Genomic DNA, 26,675 nt, shown 5'->3' with positions numbered 1-26,675 from the left:
GAGCAGGGCACTTTGCCAGAGAATGCCCCAAGGAGAAGGAAACTTGTGCTAGATAGTTGAGTTTGCAACAAAAGAAATGGAGTAGTAGAAGTGAGAACATTTTCTTTTATATTGAGGTGTGGAGTTGAGACATGTAATGGAAAAGCGAGAGATTGTAATCACTTGAGAATGAATAAAGTTAGCATCGTTGGTACTGATATGGATTTTATGAGTTGTTACTCTATGAAGAAGAATTTTGGCCATTCTGAGGATATGAGAAATATGGTCTATGGAAGATTTGTGCATTTTAAGGGTGGTAGTACCCTGTAAGAACCGTTGACCCCTGAAAAAGATAAGGATACTCCACTGAGTGGATTTCGGACAAAATGAATACGAGTTTTTTCTCGATATGTGTGATACCACAAGAGTATGTGGGATGAAGTTGGAGACCGTCAGTTGTTTGGACCAAATGTGAGCAAGGAGTCAGAAGAGAATGTTAAGTTTATTCGAGATAGACTGAAGGTAGCTCAGTCCAGGCAAAAGAGTTATGTAGACTCAAAAACTCAAGGAGGTAGTCTATGAAATTGGAGATAGAGCATGTATTCGTGTGACCCCTCTGCGAGGAGTTAAACAATTTGGAGTTAAGGGACAGTTAGCCCCGAGATTTGTAGGACCATACCGAGTTTTGGAGTGTATGTGAGAAGTGGCCAACAAGTTGGAGTCACCCGAAGGACTGTCAGGAGTTCATGATATGTTTCACGTTTCCCAGTTGAAGAAGTGCCATGCAGAGATGGCTAATATTCCCCTATAAGGACGCTTGACCCTGGAAAGGATAATGATGTTCCACAAAGTGGAATATGGACTTCATAAGTATAAGATTTTATCTCGGTATGAGGGATATCCCACGAGGATGAAGAGATGAATTACTATTGGATATAAAGGAGGTATGAAGTTGGAAGTTGGAATAATAATCAGTAGCCCCTAGGATGAGCTCAAGGATTACAAAGTAATGAGATGGGCCATAACCCACAGGCCCCAGGACCTACCAAGAAGCAAGCACATTCTTGCTGAAGGAAAAAATGGAAGAAGTTACGATTTTATCGATAGACGATCTTATAGGAGTAACACAAAACCTGAGAGTTGTGAAGGAACGATAGATGTTTGTTTGGCTTGCAGAATCAATGGATTATTCCGAACGCAGTTCATGGAAAAGAGAAATTCTGCAATGCTAGTGAGGATGACCGAGTGTTAGAATGCGAGATTCGCTAAACCGTATACAAGGTAATGATTTGGGTGCGGGATGGATTGATCACCATACCGACTTACTCTTATTATTTGCCTTGCTATATGGGATGGTAAATCTGAGAGACTTACCTATAGTGGAGAGACGACGATCAAAACCTTGTTTAAGCCTTAGAATGGTATAGGTATTTTTCCCTTGTACAAGGAAGTTTTTGCCAAATGTAGGTTATACGGTGAGGATCAACCCAGACCCATTTCCTGCAGGAGAAACCATGATTGGATTACCACCATGAGATATCGATAGTTGATTAGTATTGGCGCCAGACCCGTTAGCTAAGAAGACCCAGTCTCGGAAGAACCTTACCTAGATGAAAGACAGAAGAATTGTGGTAAAGGTTATGCCACTACCGGAAGAGCCCGGATAACGAATTATCCTGAAGATCCAAGAAGACCGACACTGTTAACAATAAAAATGGAGTAAATGAGTTTTGATGGAACCGTAACCATGCTTCTAAGGGTGGTACCACCCCAGACACCGGTGAGGATTGATGGATTTTGAGGAGACCCCAAACCCAAACCTTTTTCTTGCTAGCCTCTCCGAATCTCGAGGACGAGATTCATTTTAAGGGTGGTAGGTTTGTAACATCCCAAAATTCTAAATTTTGGAATGTTATAATAAATAGATAGATTTGATTGATTGTTTGATTGATTGTGTGAAATTGAGTGAAATTCGAAACCTTTTTGAAAGTTAAATGAGAGGGAATAAAAGGACTTTCCCAAACTTTCATTTTGCATTCGTGATCTCCGTGAATTCAAATTCTTTTCACCACAAAACCCTGGAGAGAAGATGACATGACTTCTTCCATTTATTTAAATGATAAGGGTGTTGAAAATATTAAATTTCATTTGGAAAATATTTCCAATTCTGAAACTTTATGCAACTCAATGATTTTCACGAGAGGAGATAAAATGACTTCTTCAAATTATATGAAATATGAGTTGGGAGTTTCAAAGGATCAAATTCAAAGTCTTTTGGAATTATTTTTCAATTGGGAGTTATTTGGATTTTATTCAAATCATTTTTCTCCAAAAATAAAATACATGGAAAATAGGGTAACATGATTCCCTACAACAGAAAATTGGAGAGAAATAAATTTGATTTCATTTTGGTATTTTTAAAATGATTTTTGTTGGATTTTAATAGACCAGTAGCACTCTTTGATTTATCTGAATTTGAGTGGATGTTATTTGAAGTTATAAAAATGTTCACGTCGTAGAAAATATTTTTCTGAAAATTTTGATATATTATATGCCTATATAATATTAGTATTTATTTTGTTTTTATTATTTTGTTTGTTTGCGTTAAAAAATGTTTTTTAAAAAAAACTCCTGGACCGACCGGACCGGGCCGGCCCCGCTAGCCAGGCCACGGCCCAGCCAGCCCGACGCCGCGCCTCGCCCGTCTTCCAGCTCGGGACAGAGTCCCGAGCGAGTACGCGTCGCCGCCGCCGTGCTTCGCCATGCCTCCTCTGCCCCCTCCCGCACGCCTCCGCGCTGCCTTGCCCCTCCTCCCATAAATACTGGGCCCCCGGGCCCCCCTGGACCCCGATCCGCCGCCGCCCTCTCTCTCCCGCGCCGCCACCACCACAGATCGCCACCACCGCCGCAGCTCTGTCGCTCCGCCGCTCCGCCTCCCCTCCCCGCGCCCCTCCGCTGCTCTGCCGCCCTCTCTCTCCCGCGCCACTCGCCGCCGCGCGCCACACGCGAGAGCCGCCGCTCGCCTTGCTCGCGCGCCACCCTCGCCGGAGCTTGCCGCCGCCGCCGACCGACGCGAGAAAAGCTGCCGGAAAACGCCCCGTCGTTGAACTGCCAAGAACCGGGGTAAAAACCGCCGCCGACCGGTCCGATCCAAATCAGTTTTTTTATAAACCATTTTTATTACTATTTAGCGGATGTTCTCTATTAAGATCTCTTTAGCGAACGGTTTTCATCTTGTATGCCTCTGTAGCGAGCGTTCGCTCGATAGGATTTTTTTATTTATTTATTTTAGCCAGGGACCCGTATGTAATTAGTTTCTTCACAATTTAGCCCCTCATCTTCAATCCATCACAACTTTTTACTCGTTTATCCAAATCTAACGAAACCAACACTCACGTCTTCATTACGATCTCCTCTATCCGGATAAACAACTTAAACATGTTTTTGAAAGTTTTAAAGTTTGAATTAGATCAGATTTGTATTCAAACTTCGTTTGTTCATAACTTGAGTTTCGTAACTCCGATTTAGTTGATTCTTTTTGCAAATCGAAGCTCTTAACCTAAACTTTTTGATAAGGCCAAATTCATATAATTTTGGTACTGTTAGAATTTTTTTTATGTTGCAAGAGGTATTTGCTTGGTTTTGATGTTTTCCAATTTGTCTTCTTCGATCTTTCTGATCTTTTGAGTGATTGCTTATGTGTGGTTACTATTGCTTGCTTACGATAGATTAACCGGAGTGTGACGAGTAGAACTATCAAGAGTTTTGAGTGCAAATCATCTTCATCAACATTGCAGGCAAGTTCACGCTTTGATCATACCCCTTTACCACCCATTTTTATGCATTAGTTTCAACCTCAAACATTGCATGAGTAGGATTGATAACATGTGCGTATTGGGAAGTAGTTGATGAGGTAGGAACCTATTGCCATTCATTCAAACCTTGGGAGTTACTATTACGTTATGCTTATATTGCCATGCTATGCTCGTAGACGTGGATTGGGTTTGAGAGTATTCATGACAGATGTGAGATTGTTAATTAATGGTTTACTTAAGGTGGCAGCTTTAACACACATCTGGGTGGATTGAGGCACCTGGGTATTCCAGCGATTGCATGTCTATGCACCTGGGTATTCCAGGATTGCCTGTTTTTTTATGGACCGCCACCCAGGCTCAAAGGGATCATGAGATTATTCATACTAGAAACTTCCGTGTGCAGTCACAAGCTATTATGGGCTCTAGCATAGTTGATTAAGTCGTGTGAACTCTTACAGTGGTAGACTAGCAGATGTAGGGGTTGTAGGTGGTACGGTCGACCCATCGTAAGGTGCAAACGCTTCTGAAAGACTATGTCTCGGTCATCTGTTTCTCAAACACCATGTAGTGTGAGAAATCCAACAGAGGAGATCGAGTCTTGTGGGGAAAAGTGCGCAAACCTCTGCAGAGTGTATAAACTAGTCATGATTAGCCGTGTCCCCGGTTATGGACGTCTTGAGTATCTAGTACTTGGATTATCATGTGAATCTCATCACGTTACTTTAAATAAATTTTGTTGGGTTTAATGATGTTACTTAATTGGGATTGAGAATGCTGTCAACCATTCTCAATGTTCAACAACCACCATGATAGTTAATTAAAATGTATTCCGTTGCAGTAGGGAAAAATTGGCTTTTCGCAAAAACCTTATAACCATAGAGCTTTTGCACCAGCCATATATGCATGTAGTGATAGCCATTGTTCATCATTTCTCTCTATGGTGTGAATTTGCCAGTACATTCAATGTACTAACCCTTTGTGGCTGCAACATCTCATGTTGTAGGTTTATCTTACGACGAGTAAGTGATACGTTAGGGTTACGATCTCTACACTCAACTTTGCTGTTGGTGTTGATGGGAATCCACAACCTTGTTACTTCCGCTATTTTGGATTGAGGTAATAGTATCTTACGTTACTTATACATGTGATTTACCTCTGTTATAAATCCTCGAGTATTGTGTGTGTCAGCATACCGATCCAGGGATGACACTTAAGCACAGAGACTTGATCCATTCGGGTCGGGTCGCTACACTCTATGGTGGCAACCTCTTCGACGCACTGGTGGCCCTGTGACTGCCTGCCGTCGCGCCGGAGAATGTCCACCTCGAGGTCGCGCTCGCCACGCAGCGCCTGGCGCAGCATGACACCGTCGACATAATCACCCATGTCTATGTGCAAATTGTCCACAAGGACTACTACGTGCCAGAGCAGGACGATAGGTCGTTGGCCTTCTTGACCCGCAGGGCAACCTTGGACGGCATTGTTCAGAAGCACGTTGAGCCCGCCACCAACACCGCTGCTCCTCACACTTCGGTTGGTGACACGGCACACTAGGGCGTGAGGATGTAGTTGATGGATCCGTATGTATCTTTATCTTTCCGTCAAATCCATGTAGTAGTATATGGTACTACTAGTAATTATCTTACCTTTCGCATCAACTTCATAATTTTTGTACGTACTCCATGCATGAACTGCGCCAGAACCTAACTTCTCATTACTCTAGGGAAAATCATCATTTCTATCTATCTGCCGCGCCATCGAGCAGAACCAAATTTTACAAGTTACAAGTTCAAAAGGAAAAGCTTGCCGTGTTCGCGTCGCACCCTGCTGCCCACGCGGTTGGTCCGGCACGCCGCTCAAGGGGGAATGCGTGTTGTGTTGCATTTTCACTTTCAAGTAGGACCGCAGTTGAGCAAACTGACTATCGGCAAACCCCCACCCCGCCTAGTGCGCGATGGCTGAGAAAACAGGTGGGAGAAGAGATGGTTGTAGCATGGACTCCAAGAAAATTGGTGTCAGATGGGACTCGTGTGGGTGGCATGTGCCGTACTGCTAGACATGAATGCTAGCTATGGCCCATGCCACCCCACTATATCGAGCCTATATCAAGGTGCTGGTTACGTACAACAAATTTCCTAGAGTATGTGCTCAGCTCTCCTCTATCTCTCTTCTCAGCCAGCCAGCAGACGCACGGAGCCCATCGTCTGTTTGCTCACATGCGGTCCCACATGTCAGTGAAAACGCAAGATGACCCACTTAACCTGCACATCTTTCACCTCGACGTGCTGGTGATGAAAAACAAATCCAATAAAGATCTTCAGTGGCCGCTTTTGGAGTTACTCAAGACTAGTAAGATTCTATTTACATTTTAACCCAAGATGCACATCACGTGGCTTCAACTAGCACTCCATTTTCTTGCATGACATGACCGGGATGCTGGATGTCCCATGTGTCGGCAAAAGAAGGCAGACCGAAGGAGTAGGAAACACTGCAAGCCCTGTGCGTACATCATACTACGTACAAGCCCACCTCACGTAGTCACGCTATCAACATATTTCTCGGCCTCTGTCTGACACCTAACTATTGGTTGGCTCTATGTGATGTGTCAACTACAGACTACTACGGATGCTGGCTATACTACTACGGCACTAACACTCCAAGAAGTGAGTTGAAAACCATTTATAAATTGAGTTTATGACATGCATATGCAAATGTACTATTCATTACATACAACAAGTCATCAACACACAACGACAACGAGGATACATCTTGGATTATAGATTAGTTCCATCAAAACATTCTAGTAAATACTAAAGTTTTCATCACACAACAAATAACAAACAATGAAATGAACTTCAGCTCAACCACTCCTCGGTGTTGGAAACACTTGCTTTGAACCAGAAGAGTTTGTCTCGGAAGGTCCAGCTACTGTCAATCTCAAGACCAACGCAGGACTGATCATCCAGGCTGAAGCGGCCTATTTCATGACCCATATTGTGATAGCCACGGTAGGTGTTGGGGATATCACTACTGGGCGTAAACCGGCCTATCTGGGCCGGGTTAACTTCATCAGTAGTTAACTATGTTAAAGCCCAAGAAGGCAGATGAGGGCTCGAGGCCCATAGCCGGTTCAAGGCCTGTAGCCGTAAGCCGGCGTTGGTATGTAACTTGTATTATAAGTTAGAAATAAGTAGAGACCGAACCGGATACATCTATGAGCCAGTATTGGGACTCTGTGAACCGACGGGCGTCACCCATGTATATAAGGGGGCGACCAGGCGGCGGTTCAAGGAGGACAGACAACAACTTGAGACTTAGGCGAAGCTTATTTGCTCCCTAGTCATCAAAACCCCATCAATTCCATCACAACTAGACGTAGGCTTTTACCTTCATCGAAGGGGCCGAACTAGTATAAACTCTCCTGCGTCCTTGTGTCCGCTTTAACCCCTTCAAGCTAACCCGTGGCGATGGCTCCACGACTAAGTCCTTTCACGAGGACATCTGCCGTGACAAAACCACGACAGTTGGCGCCCACCGTGGGGCTATCGCACGATGGTTTCAAGTTCTTGGAGGGCCGCTTTGAAGGACTCGAGGGCTACGCTGTGGGCCGGATGACTAAGAGTCGTCGCGGAAAGCTCTACATCGATGATGCAGGCTGGGGCCCCGAGGCCGGCTCAGTTGAGTACGGGTACCGGGTCCCCTTCGGTGGCATACACGTTTTCATCGGCAAGATCGGTGAACCGGGCCCTGAGCCGGACATCTGCACCGACCTCATCGAAATGGCTCAGTGTGCGCAGTCCACCCGGGTTAACCGGCCGTGAAGCGTGTCTTCGTGGGAGTCATCCATGGAGGAAGTTGCGAGGATGGATCGGAATCTCGCGGCGAGACCGTCGTTTATTCCGGCGACGAGTCATCAACCGAAGAAACCGAATCTCTATATCAGCTACAAGTTGGCCGGATTGGGGGCTGTTCCGATGGCGACAGTATTCCGGACCCCTCTGATCTACCCAATCGAGTTGGAATATTCATGGCCGGCACACAAGCAGCGCTTCATTCTTCGACCGCTGCGCCAATGACCTCCGGTTCAGTAGCGGCGACGGCTGCCGGGGCAGGAAGCTCTATACGCCCGCCGGCTCAAGTTCTATCAGATCTATTTGATGCATTGGTCGTGCTTATGGCAGAAGCTAACCCGGCAGATCAGGACGTCCACAACGCGGAGATTGCAAAGGTGAAGGAACATATCACCCAGGCCAAGGCGGACCTGGCAGCTGAGAATGCCAAGATGACCGCAGAGCGGGCCGCTTTAGACGCACAAGCCTATAGGCTCATGTTGGACCAGAACGCGTCGCATGAAGTCATGAAGAGGAAGTACCGATCCCGTTTGCCTTCGGTTTTCGAGGCCAGAGACCTTTTCAACACCCCAGGAGCAGGAACCAGTAACCCGCTGGAGGGAAATCGAGCGGAAGCTCCTGGGACCGGCACGCCGGTTCAGCCCCGTCTGATGGATCTGCCTCATCAAAACACTGTTATACCTCAGGCTGTTTCAACACCTCTGGGTCACTACTCCAACGCGATGGACAATCTCGTTGCCGCTGCTGCACGGCTGGAGGCCATTCCAATTGAAGGTGACTCGCCGCAGGCGGTAGAGACACGACGGGTCAAGGAGCTTCTTAGGACAGCTTTGGTCCAACAGGAAGCATACTCGTACAGCCGCGACCGGATCCACTCGACCCCTCGTCCAAGCCGGAGCTGTAGCAGGTGTATGGATGGACCGGCAGTATCAAGTAATGAATGATGTGGAGCACCCCGCGGCAACAACCCGGCAGGTGGTGCTGATAACACTCAGGAAGTGCTGGACCAGGCCCAAGCGCGCAGGGAGGCCGAGTTAGCTGCACAGTATCAGGCTCGGCAGCTTACACCGGTTCGTCCAACTATCTCGATCGAACCTGGTGTTACTTCTAGTTCTTTGGGGGTACCTTGCCTTGTCCCCGCTTTACGCAATGTGCGCCTGCCCAAGGATTTCAAAGGCCCGCGCAAGGTACCAAATTACACGGCGGATCAACCTCCAGAGACATGGGTGGAGAGCTATGAGATGGCCATGGAAATGCTTGATGTGGATGATGTGGCATGTGCGAATTACTTTACCATGATGCTCGAAGGAACGGCCCGTACTTGGTTAAAAAGCTTACCGGCCAATTCTATCAGTTCATGGGACCAATTACGAGCCTGGTTTATCAGTAATTTCAAGGATACATGTAAGCAGCCTATGTTGATAGTGGACTTAGCTGCCTGTGTCCAGGAGGAAGGAGAATCGACGACTCATTGGGTGCGTCGGGTCTCGCAGGTTCTGCATTCATCAGACCGCATCAACGCTGACACCGCGGTTATAACCCTAGAAGGCAATTGCTGGTTTGGGCCCCTAAAGCTGAAATTAGGACGGATGAAGCGCCATTGCACTGACATGGGGACCCTCATGGCTGCCTTGGTAAAGTACGCTGATTCTGATAGTACCAAGGATCCCGAGTCTGATGATGACAAGACAGGGAAGGGAAAAAAGAACAGCAACTCCAAAGGTCAACAGCACCACTTGGCAGGTAACGGTAACGGAGGCAAGCGTAAAGCGGATGGCAACATGGACTTCGTGGCTAATACCAACGCGCAGGACAAGGGTCAGTGACGCAAGGGTAAACCGCCGAATCGCAGTGGAGCGCCTAACCCTAACCCGGGCCGCTTAAATTATCTATTGAACCAGCCCTGTCCAAAGCATGGGACGAAGGAGGTGCCAGCAAACCACCTTTGGAAGGATTGCTTCATTATGCAGGAGTTCAAGAATTCTAATGCTTTCTGGTATGATCACGGCTCCGGCGGTTGCTCAGGATCCGGGCTGGGATACGGTGGAGGAAATTCCGGTTCAGGATTTAATGGTAATCCAGGCGGACATAACAATCAAAATAATCAGAACAACCAGGGTGGCTACAACCAGCAGCAGCAACAGTCGGGTTACTAGAGCAACCCAAAGCAGTTGAATAGTGGGCAGTACCATGTTTTCACCACTAGCCTGGACAAGCAAGACCGGAAGGTTCAGAGGCGGGCAGTCAACTCTATTGAACCAGCCGTGCCCCGTTATCTACGCTGGTCTGAATAGCTAATCATATGGAGTAGAGAGGATCACCCTCCCCAGGTTGATAATCCGGGTCAGTTGGCTCTAGTGGTGGCACCTCAGGTGGGAGGTTACAAGTTCACCAAGGTGCTCATGGATGGAGGGAGCATCATTAATATCTTATACTATGAGACCTTCAGTCGTATGGGACTAATAGATAAAAATCTCAAACCGTCCAATACGGTGTTCCACGGTGTGGTACCTGGCAAGTCATCATATCATGTTGGTAAGATAGCTCTGGAAGTGTCCTTTGGAGATGATCATGATTCCAGGTTAGAAACATTGACGTTTGAAGTGGTGAAAATCCAAAGTCCATATCACGCCCTGTTCGGGCGACCGGCCTACGCCAAGTTTATGGCACGGCCCTGTTATGTGTATTTGTAGCTCAAGATGCCGGGTCACAAGGGGACAATAACGATTCACGGAAGCCGTAAAATCGCTTTGGAGTGCGAGGAAGGAGATGTGGCCTATGCAGAGTCGGTTTGTGCCACCGAGGAGCTGAAGTATTATAAGGACAACGTTGATCCGGCGGACATGACTCCATTAAAGAAGCCAACTACGGAGCATGATCCGGCCCTGAAGTTCAAATCGGCAGCTGAAACTAAGCTTGTTGACTTCGTGCCTGGCGATTCGTCCAAGCAGTTCAGCATCAGTGCCAACTTGGATCCAAAATAGGAAAGCGCGCTCATCGAGTTCATCCGTGAGAATCAGGACATTTTTGCATGGAAGCCCTCTAACATGCCAGGTGTACTGAGGCAACTCGCTGAGCACACCCTTAATGTGGATCCTAAATACAAACCGGTGAAACAGTTCCTCCGCCGGTTTAACGAAGAAAGACGCAAGGCAATTGGAGAAGAGGTAGCCAGGCTCTTAGCAGCTGGCTTTATTATTGAAGTTTTCCACCCTGAGTGGCTTGCCAATCCGGTGTTGGTCCTTAAGAAAAATGGCACCTGGTGCATGTGTGTGGATTACACAGATCTTAATAAGGCTTGTCCAGCAGATCCTTTTGCCCTCCCCCGTATTGATCAAATTATTGATGCTACGACGAGTTGTGAGCGTTTGAGTTTTTTGGATGCATATTCTGGCTATCATCAGATCAAAATGGAAGTTAAGGACCAGGAGAAGATCAACGCTGTGTACAAAATTGTCTTCACAAGCAAATTGGTCGTAATGTACATGCTTACGTGGATGATATCGTGGTTAAGTCAAGGGAGAAGGAGACTCTGGTTGATGACTTGAAAGAAACCTTTGATAACCTGAGGACGTACAAGATGATGCTTAATCCGGCCAAGTGTGTCTTTGGTGTACCGGCAGGCAAGTTATTGGGTTTTCTGGTGTCCAACAGGGGAATCGAGGCTAATCCGGAGAAGATCACAGCCATCACCTCCCTGGCTAAACCGAAGTGTATCAACGATGTTCAACACCTGGCAGGCCGGATTGCCACGTTAAGCCGGTTTATCAGCCGCCTTGGTGAGAAGGCAATCCCTTTGTATCAGATGTTGAAGAAGACGGATCAATTCGTCTGGAGTTCTGCTGCTGACAACACATTTGAAGACTTAAAGCGGCAATTGGCCAATCCGCCTGTGCTCGCCGCTCCCATGGAAAAGGAGCCATTGCTGCTATATGTTGCTGCTAATGCTCGTGCGGTCAGTGTGGCTATTGTGGTGGAGCGAAAAAGGCAGGCATGGAGCATCCAGTTCAATGTCCGGTCTATTATATTAGCGAGGTAGTCATTGAGTCCAAGCAAAGGTATCCGCATTGGCAGAAGCTGGTATATGGAGTTTTTATGGCAAGCCATAAGCTCAAGCAATACTTCCAAGGGCACCCCATTACGGTGGTCAGTTCTGCTCCCTTGGGGGATATCATCCACAACCGGGGAGTGACTGGCCGGATTGCCAAGTGGGCTATAGAGCTTGGGCCGCATGGGTTGAAGTATGTGCCTCGGACGGCGGTTAAGTCTCAAGAACTTGTTGATTCCATCAATGATTGGATGGAACTGCAAACACCTGAAGAAAAGCCGGATCACACATATTGGACCATCCATTTTGACAGATCCAGGCAATTGGAAGGCTCGGGGGCTGGAGTCGTATTAACTTCCCCATGAGGTGATAAGTTTTGTTACGTTCTCCGCTTAATGTTCCCTTGTACTAACAATGCAGCTGAGTATGAAGCCTTGCTCCATGGTCTCCGGATGGCTAAGGAGATGAATCTAAGTCGAGTTAAGTGCTTCGGTGACTCGGACCTCGTGGCTCAACAAGTATCTGGCACTTGGGATTCCAAGGACCCACTCATGGCAGCATATTGTCGTGAGGTGGATATTGTTGCAGGTCACTTTAAAGGCTATCAGGTGGACCACGTGGACCGACAGAAGAACGAAGCGGCGGACACTTTAAGCCGGCTCGGCTCTCAGCACAAACCGGTCCCGCCCAATGTTTTTCTAGATGTGCTACACAACCTGTCGGTCAAGCTCCCTGATGAAGCAGATTTGGCTATTCCTGATCCGGAGGCTCAATTGGTGGCAGCGCTTCATGTCATTCCGGATTGGACGCTCCCTTACCTGGCGTACATGAACCGGGGCGAATTACCAAAGGATGAGACTCTGGCCCGACAGATAATCCGGCGGTCCAAGTCCATGACTATTGTCAATGGCGAGTTGCATCATTGCAGTGTATCAGGGGCGTTTCAACGTTGTGTGTCTCCTGAAGAAGGCTGTGAAATTTTGCGTGAGATCCACGAAGGAGATTGTGGTCACCACGCTGGTTCAAAATCGTTGGTGGCTAAAGCGTTTCGCCATGGCTTCTATTGGTTAACTTCTCATGCTAATGCGGAGGATCTGGTCAGACGATGTGACAGTTGCCAAAAGTTTTCCAGACGTGCTCATGTGTCGGCTCAAGAATTGAGAATGATTCCAATTACTTGGCCGTTTTCGACTTGGGGGCTGGATATGGTTGGGCCTTTCAAAAGGTCTAAAGATAAGAAGACCCACCTCCTGGTGGCGGTTGACAAATTTACAAAGTGGGTGGAGGCAGAACCTGTTAGCAAGTGTGATGCGATCACTGCGGTTCAGTTCATCAAAAAAGTGATTTTCCGGTTTGGCTTTCCACACAGTATCATCACAGATAATGGTACCAATTTTTCCAAGGGTGCCATGAAGGAGTTCTGCGAACGGGAGCACATCCGGCTTGACGTTTCATCAGTGGCACACCCACAGTCCAATGGTCAAGCAGAAAGGGCTAATCAAGAGATCTTGAGAGGCATCAAGCCCCGGCTTATGGTTCCTTTGCAGAGAACACCGGATGGTTGGGTAGAAGAGTTACCATCTGTGTTATAGAGCATCAATACTACACCCAACAGATCAACATGATACACACCGTTCTTCATGGTCTACGAAGCAGAGGCGGTTCTCCCCAGTGATATCTGTCATGATTCACCTCGTGTGGCGGCTTATGTTGAGGCGGAAAACAAGACAACACGGCAAGATGCTTTGGACCTGTTGGGTGAAGAATGTGACATAGCAGCCGCCCGCTCGGCGATTTACCAACAGGATCTTCGTCGTTATCACAGTCGCCGAGTCAGAACCAGAACCTTTCAGGAAGGAGATTTGGTGCTTCGGCTCATCCAAGATCAGACTGATATGCATAAGCTATCCCCACCTTGGGAGGGACCTTTCATGGTCAGCAAGAATCTGCACAACGGGTCATGCTATCTGATCGATATTCGAGAGCATAAAGACTCATGTACATCAGAAGAGGAGACCAACATGCCGTGGAACATAGCTCATCTTCGGCCTTACTATACCTGAGCCATTGGCTCTACTTATGTACATATTACGATGATGTATATATTATGATTAAATATAATAAACCGGAACCTCAGCTAAAGCGGGGTATCTGTTCTTTTACATCATGTGTGGTTACACGGAGTTGTTCTAAAGCGGCCTCCGGTTTACCCCTTGAGTTAGCTTTTCAAAGCATCATGTTATATCACTTGGGGGCTTGGTCGTGTCCGAACCAATGCAACACCTCTTGATAGGCGAGAGCCACCACATCACTTGGGGACTTGGTCACGTCTGAACCAGTCACGCCTCTTGATCAGCCTAAGGCCACAGAATCACTTGGGGGCTTGGTCGAACCCGAACCATTGCCATGCCTCTTGATCGGCATAAATGCCACGGTTTCATTTGGGGACCTGGCTGACTTGAACCATAGCTACACCTATCGGGAGCTTGGTCGTGTCCGACCATGGTAACGCCATCTGATCGGCTCCAATAAAGCCTCTTTTTGCAAACGGTTTTATCATTGCCTTTGCTTCCCAATTTTCTTTGATAGATATTTCTTTCTTTTTGTTGCGTTTTTTAAACCGACAAAGTTTTAAGCCGGTTCAAACTGTCAATTGACGGAACACGGTCCATTTTTCAGTCCGGAGACTATTTGCCCGGTTTGATTTTTTATTAACATCCTATTACGGAGTAACACAGTGTTTTATTATAACCCGGCACGGTTTACATGGTAAACTGGCATTATATATGTACACGAGCTGCTATCTCCTCCAACAGTGTGGATTTATAAACCTCCGCTTCAAGATTGGCTAAGCCAACTTCATGCCCAATGATGGTAGGTATTATGTATCTCAAAGATTTGATCATACGCCTAAATTTCAGATATTTTGATTTCATATATGCAGACATCATACTCCGCCTGATAGTACAACCGCGGTGGCACTTTAAGATTTTTTATATTGCAGAAAATACTTTGGAAAGTTCATCCCCAAAGGAAGAACGAGTTGCAGTAATTATGCACGAAGGCATATCAAAATCAAGAGTATCGGCTAGCCTATTACAAGGCAACACGGTGCCCAAAATAAGATCATTGTTTTTTTTCAAAGGAGAGGCAGTTTAAACCGGCTTCTGGTTCAAGCTTGGTCACCAGCCTAGCCTGATGGTTGTGGGTCATCCCGCGCCGCTTCAACTTCAGCTTCTCTACCCAGTGGCTGGAAATCAACAGTTGTCCAGTCGATTCCCATTAATGCTTGAAAGACAGCTTCATCATGGATCAGCGGTGACGGTTCAATATCGGGAGCGTAAGTATGTTTACGGATTGGAGGGATAAGATTTTCCGCTTTAGGAGTTGGTGCAGCTACTCGCTTATTTTGGTTGTCATATTGGGCTTGATAATGAGACAAGTCTGCTTCTTCAACCAATTGACAAGCTAGCGGATGCACCTCCCGGTTTATTGCTCGCAGATCCGCTTCACTAAACTCTGACCCGTCTTCCTTCAAGTTGGGATAGCCCTGAGCCGCTTCAATAGGATCAAAATCCGGCACCCAAGCTTTTGCCCAGATTAAGGCATTGATCGCACCGGTTCGAGCAGCAGATTTCTTCAGCTCTTCAACCCGGCAGGAAGCATCGACAGTCTCTTCAGAGTGTCTTGAATCAAAGTGGGCACTGAATTGTTGTGGGATGCAGTAGAGATGATCCGCTGTGCACCAGTGTATAGTTGTTCGATCAATGTGTAGGCGGCTTTCAATTTCTTCCGCACATTTGACCCCAAGTGACCAATGCGTGTCCCTGAAATATCACAAAGGGTTAACAAACCGGCAGCTATATAAGACGGCCGAATCAATCAAGAAGTCAAACCGGCTTACCAAAGATAGCAGCGGTCATGGCATGCACGTGCCGCTTTATGCTGGTCAGTTCGTCCACCGCCGGTTTTAGTGCAGCCTCGGCATCTTCTACTCGTTTGGTTAAAGCAGACTTTTCAGTGGCCCAATCCGCCCGCTCTTTCTTGAAGGCCTCCTTAAGATGTTCCATGGCGCTTAAAGCGCTGGTTAATTCCTCTTTTGCTTTGGAGGTTTCAGCTTGTTGGGACTTCAGATTTTCTTGGAGATCGGCGACTTGGTTTTCTTTTATCTTCAGCTCAGCCTGCATACGGACAGTTATATGATTCAGCAAGCAGTGCAAGAATTGAAGCACCAACCACATAACAAGTTATGCACTTGGCGCTTGGGGGCTAATGCCTATTTGATCTTCATATTTCACTTGATTATAAAATCCCAAGATCAATACAAGTATTCAACTTGGCACTTGGGGGCTAATGGCTATTTGCTCGAATATATTCTGATGCGATGATCTCAATTACTTAAAGTCCCGGTTTAACTACACTAACTTGAACCGGCCCTTGGGGGCTACATCAGCGAATTCTGAAGCATTGGGATTTATATTAGCAAGTCCCAGTTTAATTACACTAAGTTGAACCGGCCCTTGGGGGCTACATCAGCGAATTCCAAAGCATTTGGATTTATATTAGCAAGTCCCGGTTTGGATGCAGATTCTAAACCGGCCCTTGGGGGCTAGGAGAGTTAACAAGATTGAAATATCCAAACAGGAAAAAGTACATGGAAGTTACCTCAAATTTCTCTTTCATCATATTAACCAGACTAGCTTCATAGTCACGGCTGGTGTATAGCCGGTTCAGATAGCCGGAATGGAGATCTTGGGCGTTCAAAGCGGCATAAGTTGTCAGATCGGCATTCCATTTTCCCTAGCCAATGGCAGCAAATTCTTCCTTACCAGTGTGTCTGGATAAAGCAACGGGATTGCCTGGCTCTGTGCGACCAACGCCAGTAATAACAACCTCATCATCCTTGGCATCTCCGGTTTGCACCGGGGTAGTTGGCTTACCAGTAGGCTTTGATGGACCGGTGGATTTCTCAATCCGGATGGGGCTTGTGGGCTGGTTGACAGGGCCTGAGGTGTCAATAGGCCTTTCTTCAGCAATAAAAACGTCATCCTGCTATGGTGGATCATTGGGTATGTCTTCATGAATAGCCGCTTCAAGATCTGGTGCTCTACCCGGTTCAGGGACGGCGTCCTCCTCGACCGCTTTATCCAGGCGAGCCTTCTTGCTCGGCCTAGGCTTGGCCCTAAAAGGAATAACAAAGTCAAATACAGCATATGTTCCAAGGTGATGTACCAGAAAATATTATGATAAGTATAGCTTACCCAAGCACCGTTTTGAGCGGTGGCAGCTGAGTAGCCAATGATTCGCCAGAGGATGAGTGGGAAGTAACCTGATAATCGGAGTCAGATGGATTAAGAGGTTGACGAAAACAGCCCGCTTTAGGACAAGCACTGACAAGCAAATTAGAGACCTCTGAACGGCGTTTCTGAACCGGACTGTTCGGTAAACCGGCGGAGGTAACTACCTGGCCGCTGTGCTGGGTTGTGCGGCGAGCTTTGTGCTGTTGGGTTTTCATAAGAAATTTGGGATCCAAGTAAGCAAGAGGGTGAGAAAATTTAACCTTCCGGTTTGCCTGGCGGAATTTTAGTGAAGGCAAAGGGTCTGAATCGAAAGAGAGAATAATTACCAGCATCAGCATGGCTGGCTTCAGCATCATCCCGACAAATATCATCATTAATAAGGCGCATGAAAAATAAGCCAAGTGAGTCAAGCTCTACCTCAAGGTCCAGATTACCCACATCATCATCAGGGGCCGGATCAGAAGATGCAGTGGTTTTCTTCTTGTCAGCAGGCCGTTTCACGACTTTAGTCTTTGGCCGGGTTGGTCGTTCTGGTTTGTCTATTTTTTCTGGCTTCTCTTGTGGAAGTTTCTTGCTCCAAAACGGATCATTACCCTGTTTAAACAGATATTGATATTAAACAATGACCAGATATATCAACAACAGGTTCAGTAAAAAGAAAAATCAAACTCTTACAGCTGGCGGTTTGTTGGTGGCACAGAAGGGAAGCAGGCCAGTTCGAGCACAGACGTGTTCCGGTTCATTCAGCATCTTATTCACAGCCTCTGTGATTTCTTCATCGGTGAGCTGGATGTTAGCATGTCGCGGTGGGTCATCAACACTGCCGGTATACTCACACATCAAACCGGAGCGCTGACTAAGGGGCAGTATGATCCACGATATCCAACAGCGAGCGAGATCAACTCCTGTTAAACCATTGGCCATGAAGGCTCTGAGCTTGGACAGTTGAGGAGCGTATTTGCTTCTCTCCTTGGCAGTCAACCTTTGCGGAAAGGGGTGTGTATTGCTAAGACGCTCCGGACGAAAGCCAGGCAAGGGATTTTCACCAGCAGGGGAGGTGTCTTTGCAATAGAACCATGTTTGATTCCACTCTTTGGGGTGGCTGTGCAGTTTGGCGTGAGGGTATGTGACCTCTTTCCTCTTCTGAATCGCCACACCACCCAATTCCGTATTGGAACCGTCAGTAAACTCAGTACGGCGGTTTAGATGGAAGCAGTCTCTGAACAACTCCACTGTGGGCTCCTCTTGAAAGAACACCTCACAGAGCACTTGGAAGTGACACATATTTGTAACAGAATTGGGGCCAGTGTCTTGTGGGCGGAGTTGAAAATCGGCTAAAACGTCCCGGTAAAATTTAGAACCGGGCGGCTTAAAGCCCTGGGCTAAGTGATCTACGAAAACGACGACTTCTCCTTCTTGAGGTGTGGGAGGGCATTCTTTGCCAGGGACCCTCCAATGGATGGTGTCTTCGCTGCCTAAAGTGCCGATCAGGACTAAATTGTTCAGTTGAGTTTCTGTGACGCGGGAAGAAACCAAGTTGCACTCATATACTTTCTTGGCCATGATGAAATCTACAAGATAGGTGATTCTGGTTCAAGAATGCATTGATTAAAGTACACTGGTATGTACAATGTTAAACCGGAGACAGCTCTATCTAAACCGGAGTTTTATGAAGCAACGACATCTGGCGGTTCAACAAGGGGACTAGTGGTATATACCGGTTTGGCAATTTTTCTACAAAGTTAAACCTCCGGATCTAAGCATTGAAACAGTTGAGATTGCGGATGAGTAAGTGTACAGAAAGAGATTTCATATGATTCTCTACGACAAAGGATCTGAAGCAAGTTCAGAAAAGAAGGAAAATATTCAAGTTTCAAAAAAGAATAGTACCAAATCAATGGGCAGAGATACAGGTAGATCTATGGTCTTGAGGCATGTAAGTGAGGGCGGATGCTAAAAACTACCGCTACACAGAGCAAAGGTTCACAGGTTCATCTAAGATCTATCATATGAGTACGAAGCAGACAATGAACATTGAAGAACTTGGAAACCCTAGAACGGATCTGCGGAGGAAAAGGTGAAGAACTCACCGGAGCCGAGGAAGAAACAGAAGGTCGATGTGATGCTCTGGTACAGTCAGGGTGATGCAGCGGCCAAGGTTGGAGCAGAGGTCGTCGACGGCGACGGAGCTCCGAAGCTGGACGACACAGGGAAGACGAAGCAGAAGGGCACGAAGGGGAAAAAGAAATGACCCTTCGGTCCTATTTATAAGCCAAGGGACATGTGTCAGGCGCGAAAATCAAGGGACCGTGGGTTTGGAAATGAAGTTGTCGCCTCAATTGTCACAGGACTATTAAAAGGTATCATAGATAAGGTTCTTTATAACAGGTGACGTCACGCCGGTTTACAACGACCAGAGAAGATGACGTCACGGCGGTTCAACAAACTACAAGAAGATGTTGAAGATGAAGATTTTTGCTAAGGATTGACATGAACATGTTCAAATCAATCTGGGGCCTAATGTTGGGGATATCACTACTGGGCGTAAACCGGCCTATCTGGGCCGGGTTAACTTCGTCAATAGTTAACTATGTTAAAGCCCAAGAAGGCAGATGAGGGCTCGAGGCCCATAGCCAGTTCAAGGCCTGTAGCCGTAAGCCGGCGTTGGTATGTAACTTATATTATAAGTTAGAAATAAGTAGAGACCGAACCGGACACATCTATGAGCCGGTATTGGGACTCTGTGAACCGACGGGCGTCACCCGTGTATATAAGGGGGCGACCCGGCGGCGGTTCAAGGAGGACAGACAACAACTCGAGACTTAGGCGAAGCTTATTTGCTCCCTAGTCATCGAAACCCCATCAATTCCATCACAACTAGACGTAGGCTTTTACCTTCATCGAAGGGGACAAACTAGTATAAACTCTCTTGCCTCCTTGTGTCCGCTTTAACCCCTTCAAGGTAACCCGTGGCGATGGCTCAACGACTAAGTCCTTTCACGAGGACATCTGCCGTGACAAAACCACGACGGTAGGGAAGCATAGAAATGTCCGAGGTATAGATACAATTGCTTCTCATAAATGGTAGTAATGTTGTGTCAACAACAGTTATATCGCCTTTCACCATGATTGGATAGTTTTGTCCAAGGAAGAGCGAGTTTCATCCAAGAGTATCAATACTAAAACAGGGAGAAGGTGTTGGCGCTAGCATAGTAGTATCCATCCTGAATACCCTGCAACGAATGTTGGAATAGGTCCAGAGAGTGCGACCATGGGAGACAATACCTTCTTCCATAGTCACATCAGCGGTGCCCTGTATACAGACAAGAAGAGGTGATCCATCGGAATAAGCCAGGCGCCACTTAGTATATGGGTCCTCATGCTTGTGATCATCATCATCGTCATCTCCCCCTGGTTATAAAATTTTTCAAGTATAGGTGGTGGAATGTTCACAGGACCTTGGAAACACAAGAAGGTTCATTAGTAAAGGGAAACTAGCTAACCCGCATGCATGTGGATGAAATAATTATAATTACGGTGGAAGACAAACATACCGAAAGCATAAGGATTCCATGCAAAAACAGTGCCAGGAGTGGTGGTAGCAAACACAAGACCCTCGAATTGAATTGCATCACAGTACTCATCCTTGTATAGAAACTGATTTTTGAGCAATATCCATCCAGTCGAACTATGAAGGAAGGAAACAAGCTTGTCAAAGTTAGCAACAACTACATATTCCATTAAATCCCAAGAGCAGTCGGGAACTTGACAAATTGCTATCTTCTGTATACAACAGTCACCATGACCGTAGTTGAAAGTGCGGTCATAACTGGTGTGCTCAACCTCTGGGTAGTCTGAGATTTTTGGAAGTGGAACCCGGTGATGAGTGTACACATTCACAAGTTCCCACTCGCAGTTGGACCCAATAAAAACAACCCAATCTCCATTTGCGCCTGCCCAAGCCTTACCCTCAAGCGATGGCATCTTAACATCACACGTATCATTATCAAGCGGCACCAACTTGCACAAGGCGAGGCCTCCTTCGTCCGCGCACCAATGAGCAGGGTCACGGTGAAGAAGATTGGGGAGATCAAACCGCTCCTGGACCCTTGGGTTCATTGTAATGATGTTATTAGTTGAGTCGAGAATGATCTTGAATGAACCTGCCATGCTAGCCAAGGTGATGACGTCGCACCGATCAGTGAGTTCCTCCACCACGTCATCATTCAAATCGGGGCAAGAATAACGGGGTCATTTCCGGTCTGTTCCCTCCATGGAGAAGACGATCGAACAATGGCAGAAGGAAGGGTGAAGGGAAATAGAGGAGGGAGGAAGAGCGTGCGACAACAATTCCAAATCAAGAGGGAAAGGCAAAGAGTCGGTGGACGGTTGCCACGGTACATGAAGAGGCAGCCTGGCCTACATAGACATCCCTTCGAAAATTGTACAAAAGGACTAGTCGTCGTCTGACTGACATGTGGGAACGGGACCACATGTCAACGAAGAGGCTAGTGGGGAGCGGACGGTTGCCACAGAGGTCACACACTGACGACAAGGCCGTCCTGTCGTACCTAGCGCCCGCGCGGGATGGCTTTTGTCCCCCACACGAGCGAAGCCACTTGGCACCCCCACACGGTTGGTCTGCCATGCCACCAGGCCAACTCCAGCATGTGAGCTCGGACGCGCGCTTGCTCCGCCCCCTTTCCCTCGACGCCCCGGAGCTACCCAACCACGACTACGTGTTTTTCGCACCCAGCGACCGGATTTGGAGCGGATCTGGTCGGGCTTGAGCTCGCCCAATTGTGGGAGGCCGCTCCGCACCATGGACTGGCCGAGCACCGGGCCGGAGGACCCCGGCAAGGCCGCAAGGCCGTGATAACCCACAAGTATAGGGGATCGCAACAGTTTTTGATAAGTAAGGGTGTCGAACCCAACGAGGAGCTAAAGGTAGAACAAATATTCCCTCATGTTCTATCGACCATCGATACAACTCTACGCACGCTTGACGTTCGCTTTACCTAGAACAAGTATGAAACTAGGAGTACTTTGTAGGTGTTTTCGGAAAGGCTTGCAATAAAGTAAAGAGCACGAAAATAAAACTAGGGGTTGTTAAGGTAAAGAAGCAACTAAAGTAAGTATAGCGAGTGTGGAAAAGTGGTGGTAGGAGTTGCGAAATTGCCCCTAAGCAATTGACTGCTTTACTAGACCGATGGCAAGTATTATGTGGGAGAGGCCACTGCTAGCATGTCATCCCTGACTTGGAATTCTATGCACTTATGATTGGAACTATTAGCAAACATTCACAACTACTAATGTTCATTAAGGTAAAACCCAACCATAGCATTAGGATATATTGGTCCCCCTTCAATCCCGTATGCATCAATTTCTATGCTAGGTTGAAGCTTCTGTCACTCTTGCCCTCCAATACATAGTCCTATCAACATACAACTAACCCTATGGTGTGATCCATGCGCACGCTCATATGATGGGCACCAAAGGACATCAACATAACCACAAGCAAATTAAATCAATCATAGCAATTCATCAACCACCGATAGGACAACGAAAATCTACTCAGACATCATAGGATGGCAACACATCATTGGATAATAATATGAAGCATAAAGCACCATGTTCAAGTAGAGGGTACAGTGGGTTGCGGGAGAGTGGACCGCTGTAGATAGAGGGGGAAAGGTGATGGAGATGTTGGTGAAGATGGCGGAGGTGTTGGTGTAGATCGCGGTGATGATGATGGCCCCCGGCGATGTTCAGGCGCCACCAGAAGCGAGGGGGGAGAGCCCCCCTCCTTCTTCTTCCTTGACCTCCTCCCTAGATGGGAGAAGGGTTTCCCCTCTGGTCCATGGCCTCCATGGCATGGGAGGGGTGAGAACCCCTCCGAGATTGGATCTGTCTCTCTGTCTCTCTCAGTTTTCGCGCTCTGTCTGGCTCTGTTTCACCGTTTCGTGTATATATGGAGATCCGTAACTCCGATTGGCCTGAAACCTTCGCCGCAATTTTTTTCCGAATATTAGCTTTCTTGCGGCAAAAGAAGAGCGTCAACCGCCTTACGGTGGGCTCACGAGGGTAGGGGCGCGCCCTAAGGGGGGGCGCCCCCCTGCCTCGTGACCACCTCGGGCACTGGTTCGTGTTGATTTTCCTTCCGAATTTTCCATATTTTCCAAAAATAAGCTCCGTCCATTTTTACCCCGTTTGGACTCCGTTTGATATGGATATTCTGCGAAACCAAAAACATGCAACAGACAGGAACTGGCACTGGATCAATATGTTAGTCCCAAAAATAGTATAAAAAGTTGCCAAAAGTATATGAAAGTTGAATAATATTGGCATGGAACAATCAAAAATTATAGATACGACGGAGACGTATCAGCATCCCCAAGCTTAATTCCTGCTCGTCCTCGAGTAGGTAAATGATAAAAAAGATAATTTTTGATGTGGAATGCTACCTAGCATAATCTTGATCATATGTCTAATCACGGCATGAATATTAAGATACGAGTGATTCAAGGCAATAGTCTATCATTTGACATAAAAACAATAATACTTCAAGCCCACTAATAAAGCAATCATGTCTTTTCAAAATAACAAGGCCAAAGAAAGTTATCCCTACAAAATCATATAGTCTGGCTATGCTCCATCTTCACCACACAAAATATTCACATCATGCACAACCCCGATGACAAGCCAAGCAATTGCTTCATACTTTTGACGTTCTCAAACCTTTTCAACTTTCACGCAATACATGAGCATGAGCCATGGACATAGCACTATAGGTGGAATAGAATATGATGGTGGAGAAGACAAAAAGGAGAAGATAGTCTCACATCAACTCGGCGTATCAACGGGCTATGGAGATGCCCATCAATAGATATCAATGTGAGTGAGTAGGGATTGCCATGCAACGGATGCACTAGAGCTATAAGTGTATGAAAGCTCCAACTGAAACTAAGTGGGTGTGCATCCAACTTGCTTGCTCATGAAGACCTAGGGCAATTTGAGGAAGTCCATCATTGGAATATACAAGCCAAGTTCTATAATGAATATTCCCACTAGTATATGAAAGTGATAACTCAAGAGACTCTCTATATGAAGAACATGGTGCTACTTTGAAGCACAAGTGTGGAAAAAGGATAGTAGCACTGCCCCTTCTCTCTTTTTCTCTCATTTTTTTTATTTTTTATATATTTATTTTGGTGGGTTTATTTGGCCTCTTTTTTATTTGGGCTTCTTTGGCCTCTTTTATTTTTTGTAAAGTCGGGAGTCTCATCCCGACTTATGGGGGAATCATAGTCTCCATCATCCTTTCCTCACTGGGGCAATGCTCTAATGATGATGATCATCACACTTTTATTTACTTACAACTCCATATTACAACTCGATATCTAGAACAAAGATATGACTCTATATGAATGCCTCCGGCGGTGTACCGGGATGTGCAATGATCTAGCATAGCAATGACATCAAAAAACAGACAAGCCATGAAAACATCATGCTAGCTATCTTACGATCATGCAAAGCAATATGACGATAAATGCTCAAGTCATGTATATGATGATGATGGAAGTTGCATGGCAATATATCTCGGAATGGCTATGGAAATGCCATGATAGGTAGGTATGGTGGCTGTTTTGGGGAAGGTATATGGGGGGTTTATGGTACCGGTGAAAGTTGTGCGATACTAGAGAGGCTAGCAATGATGGAAGGGTGAGAGTGCGTATAATCCATGGACTCAACATTAGTCATAAAGAACTCACATACTTATTGCAAAAATCTATTAGTTATCGAAACAAAGTACTACGCGCATGCTCCTAGGGGGGTAGATTGGTAGGAAAAGACCATCGCTCGTCCCCGACCACCACTCATAAGGAAGACAATCAATAAATAAATCATGCTCCGACTTCATCACATAACGGTTCACCATACGTGCATGCTACGGAATCACAAACTTCAACACAAGTATTTCTACAATCCACAACTACCCACTAGCATGACTCTAATATCACCATCTTTATATCGCAAAACTATTGCAAGGAATCAAACATATCATATTCAGCGATCTACAAGTTTATGTAGGATTTTATGACTAACCATGTGAATGACCAGTTCCTGTCATCTCTCTAAATAGATATAAGTGAAGCAAGAGAGTTTAATTCTTCCTACAAAAGATATGCCCACGCTCTAACAAGTATAAGTGAAGCAAAAGAGCATTCTATAGATGGTGGTTGTCTATGTAAAGAGAAATAGACAATCCAAACTTCAAATGATATAAGTGAAGCACATGAAGCATTCTATAAAGCCATACTCAAAAGATATAAGTGAAGTGCAAAGAGCATTCTATAAAGCCATACTCAAAAGATATAAGTGAAGTGCAAAGAGCATTGTATAAGTCAACCAAGGACTATCTCATACCATCATGGTGCATAAAAAGAAAAAGAAAAACCTAAATGCAAAAGACGCTCCAAGACTTGCACATATCGCATGAACGAAATGAATCCGAAAACATACCGATATTTGTTGAAGAAAGAGGGGATGCCTTCCCAGCATCCCCAATCTTAGACGCTTGAGTCTCCTTGAATATTTACTTGGGGTGCCTCGGGCATCCCCAATCTTGAGCTCTTTCCTCTCTTCCTTCTTCTCACATAGAAACCTTCTCAATCATCGAACACTTCATCCACACAAAACTTCAACAGAAAACTCGGTAAGATCCGTTAGTATAATAAAGCAAATCACTACTCTAAGTACTGTTGCAAACCAATTCATATTTTGTTTTTGCATTGTGTCTACTGTAATATAACTTTTTCATGGCTTAATCCACTGATATAAATTGATAGTTTCATCAAAACAAGCAAACTATGCATCAAAAACATAATCTGTCTAAAACAGAACAGTCTGTAGCAATCTGAACATTCACCATACTTCTGATACTTGAAAAATTCTACCAAAATTAGGAAAAATAAAAAATTTGTATAGGAAGACAGTGCAAAAAGAATAAGAACCATTTGACGTTCCAGATAAAAATGTAAAATCGCGCACTACAGCCAAAGTTTCTGTCCTGCACCGTACAAACCATCAAGCAAATGTAAAGATCCTAAAGGCAAACCTTGGCACATTATTTTTATAATACAATGGAATTGTACAAGGGGATAATTATTTTTATTGAAAAGTTTCTGTAATCAAGATTCACAAAGTTGCCGTGAGCATGAACAAAGTTCAAGGAGCTCTCCCACTTCAACAGTGATTGTCTTTCTCACTTTCACTTTCCTTTTTGAAAAGGTTTTGGGTTCCCCTCTTTATCTTTGTTGTTTTAAAACTATATAAAAGCACTCAACAGAAATAAATGACTCTCTAAAACTTCTGGGTTGTCTCCCTGGCAGCACTTTCTTTAAAGCCATTAAGCTAGGCATATAGTGCTCAAGTAGTGAATCCACCCGGATCCCGAGGTATATCAAAGCCAATTTTAATTAACAATGATTTGTAATTTAGTGGTGAGCACAAGGTAACATATATCATGTAATGACGAAGTCTAACTCTCTTCCTATGCATCGGCATGTCATAAAAGAACAATTCATGCACACAAAGTAAAGGCCAATGCATAGTATAAATAGGTTCTTGCAATTTTATCAGATTGGAAACATAGAGAGGTGGAGATATAGTTCTCTCTCAT

Source organism: Triticum aestivum, chromosome 1A (assembly GCF_018294505.1).
Source record: "Triticum aestivum cultivar Chinese Spring chromosome 1A, IWGSC CS RefSeq v2.1, whole genome shotgun sequence".
Taxonomy (NCBI): domain Eukaryota; kingdom Viridiplantae; phylum Streptophyta; class Magnoliopsida; order Poales; family Poaceae; genus Triticum; species Triticum aestivum.
Note: the sequence above shows the minus strand (reverse complement) of the source record.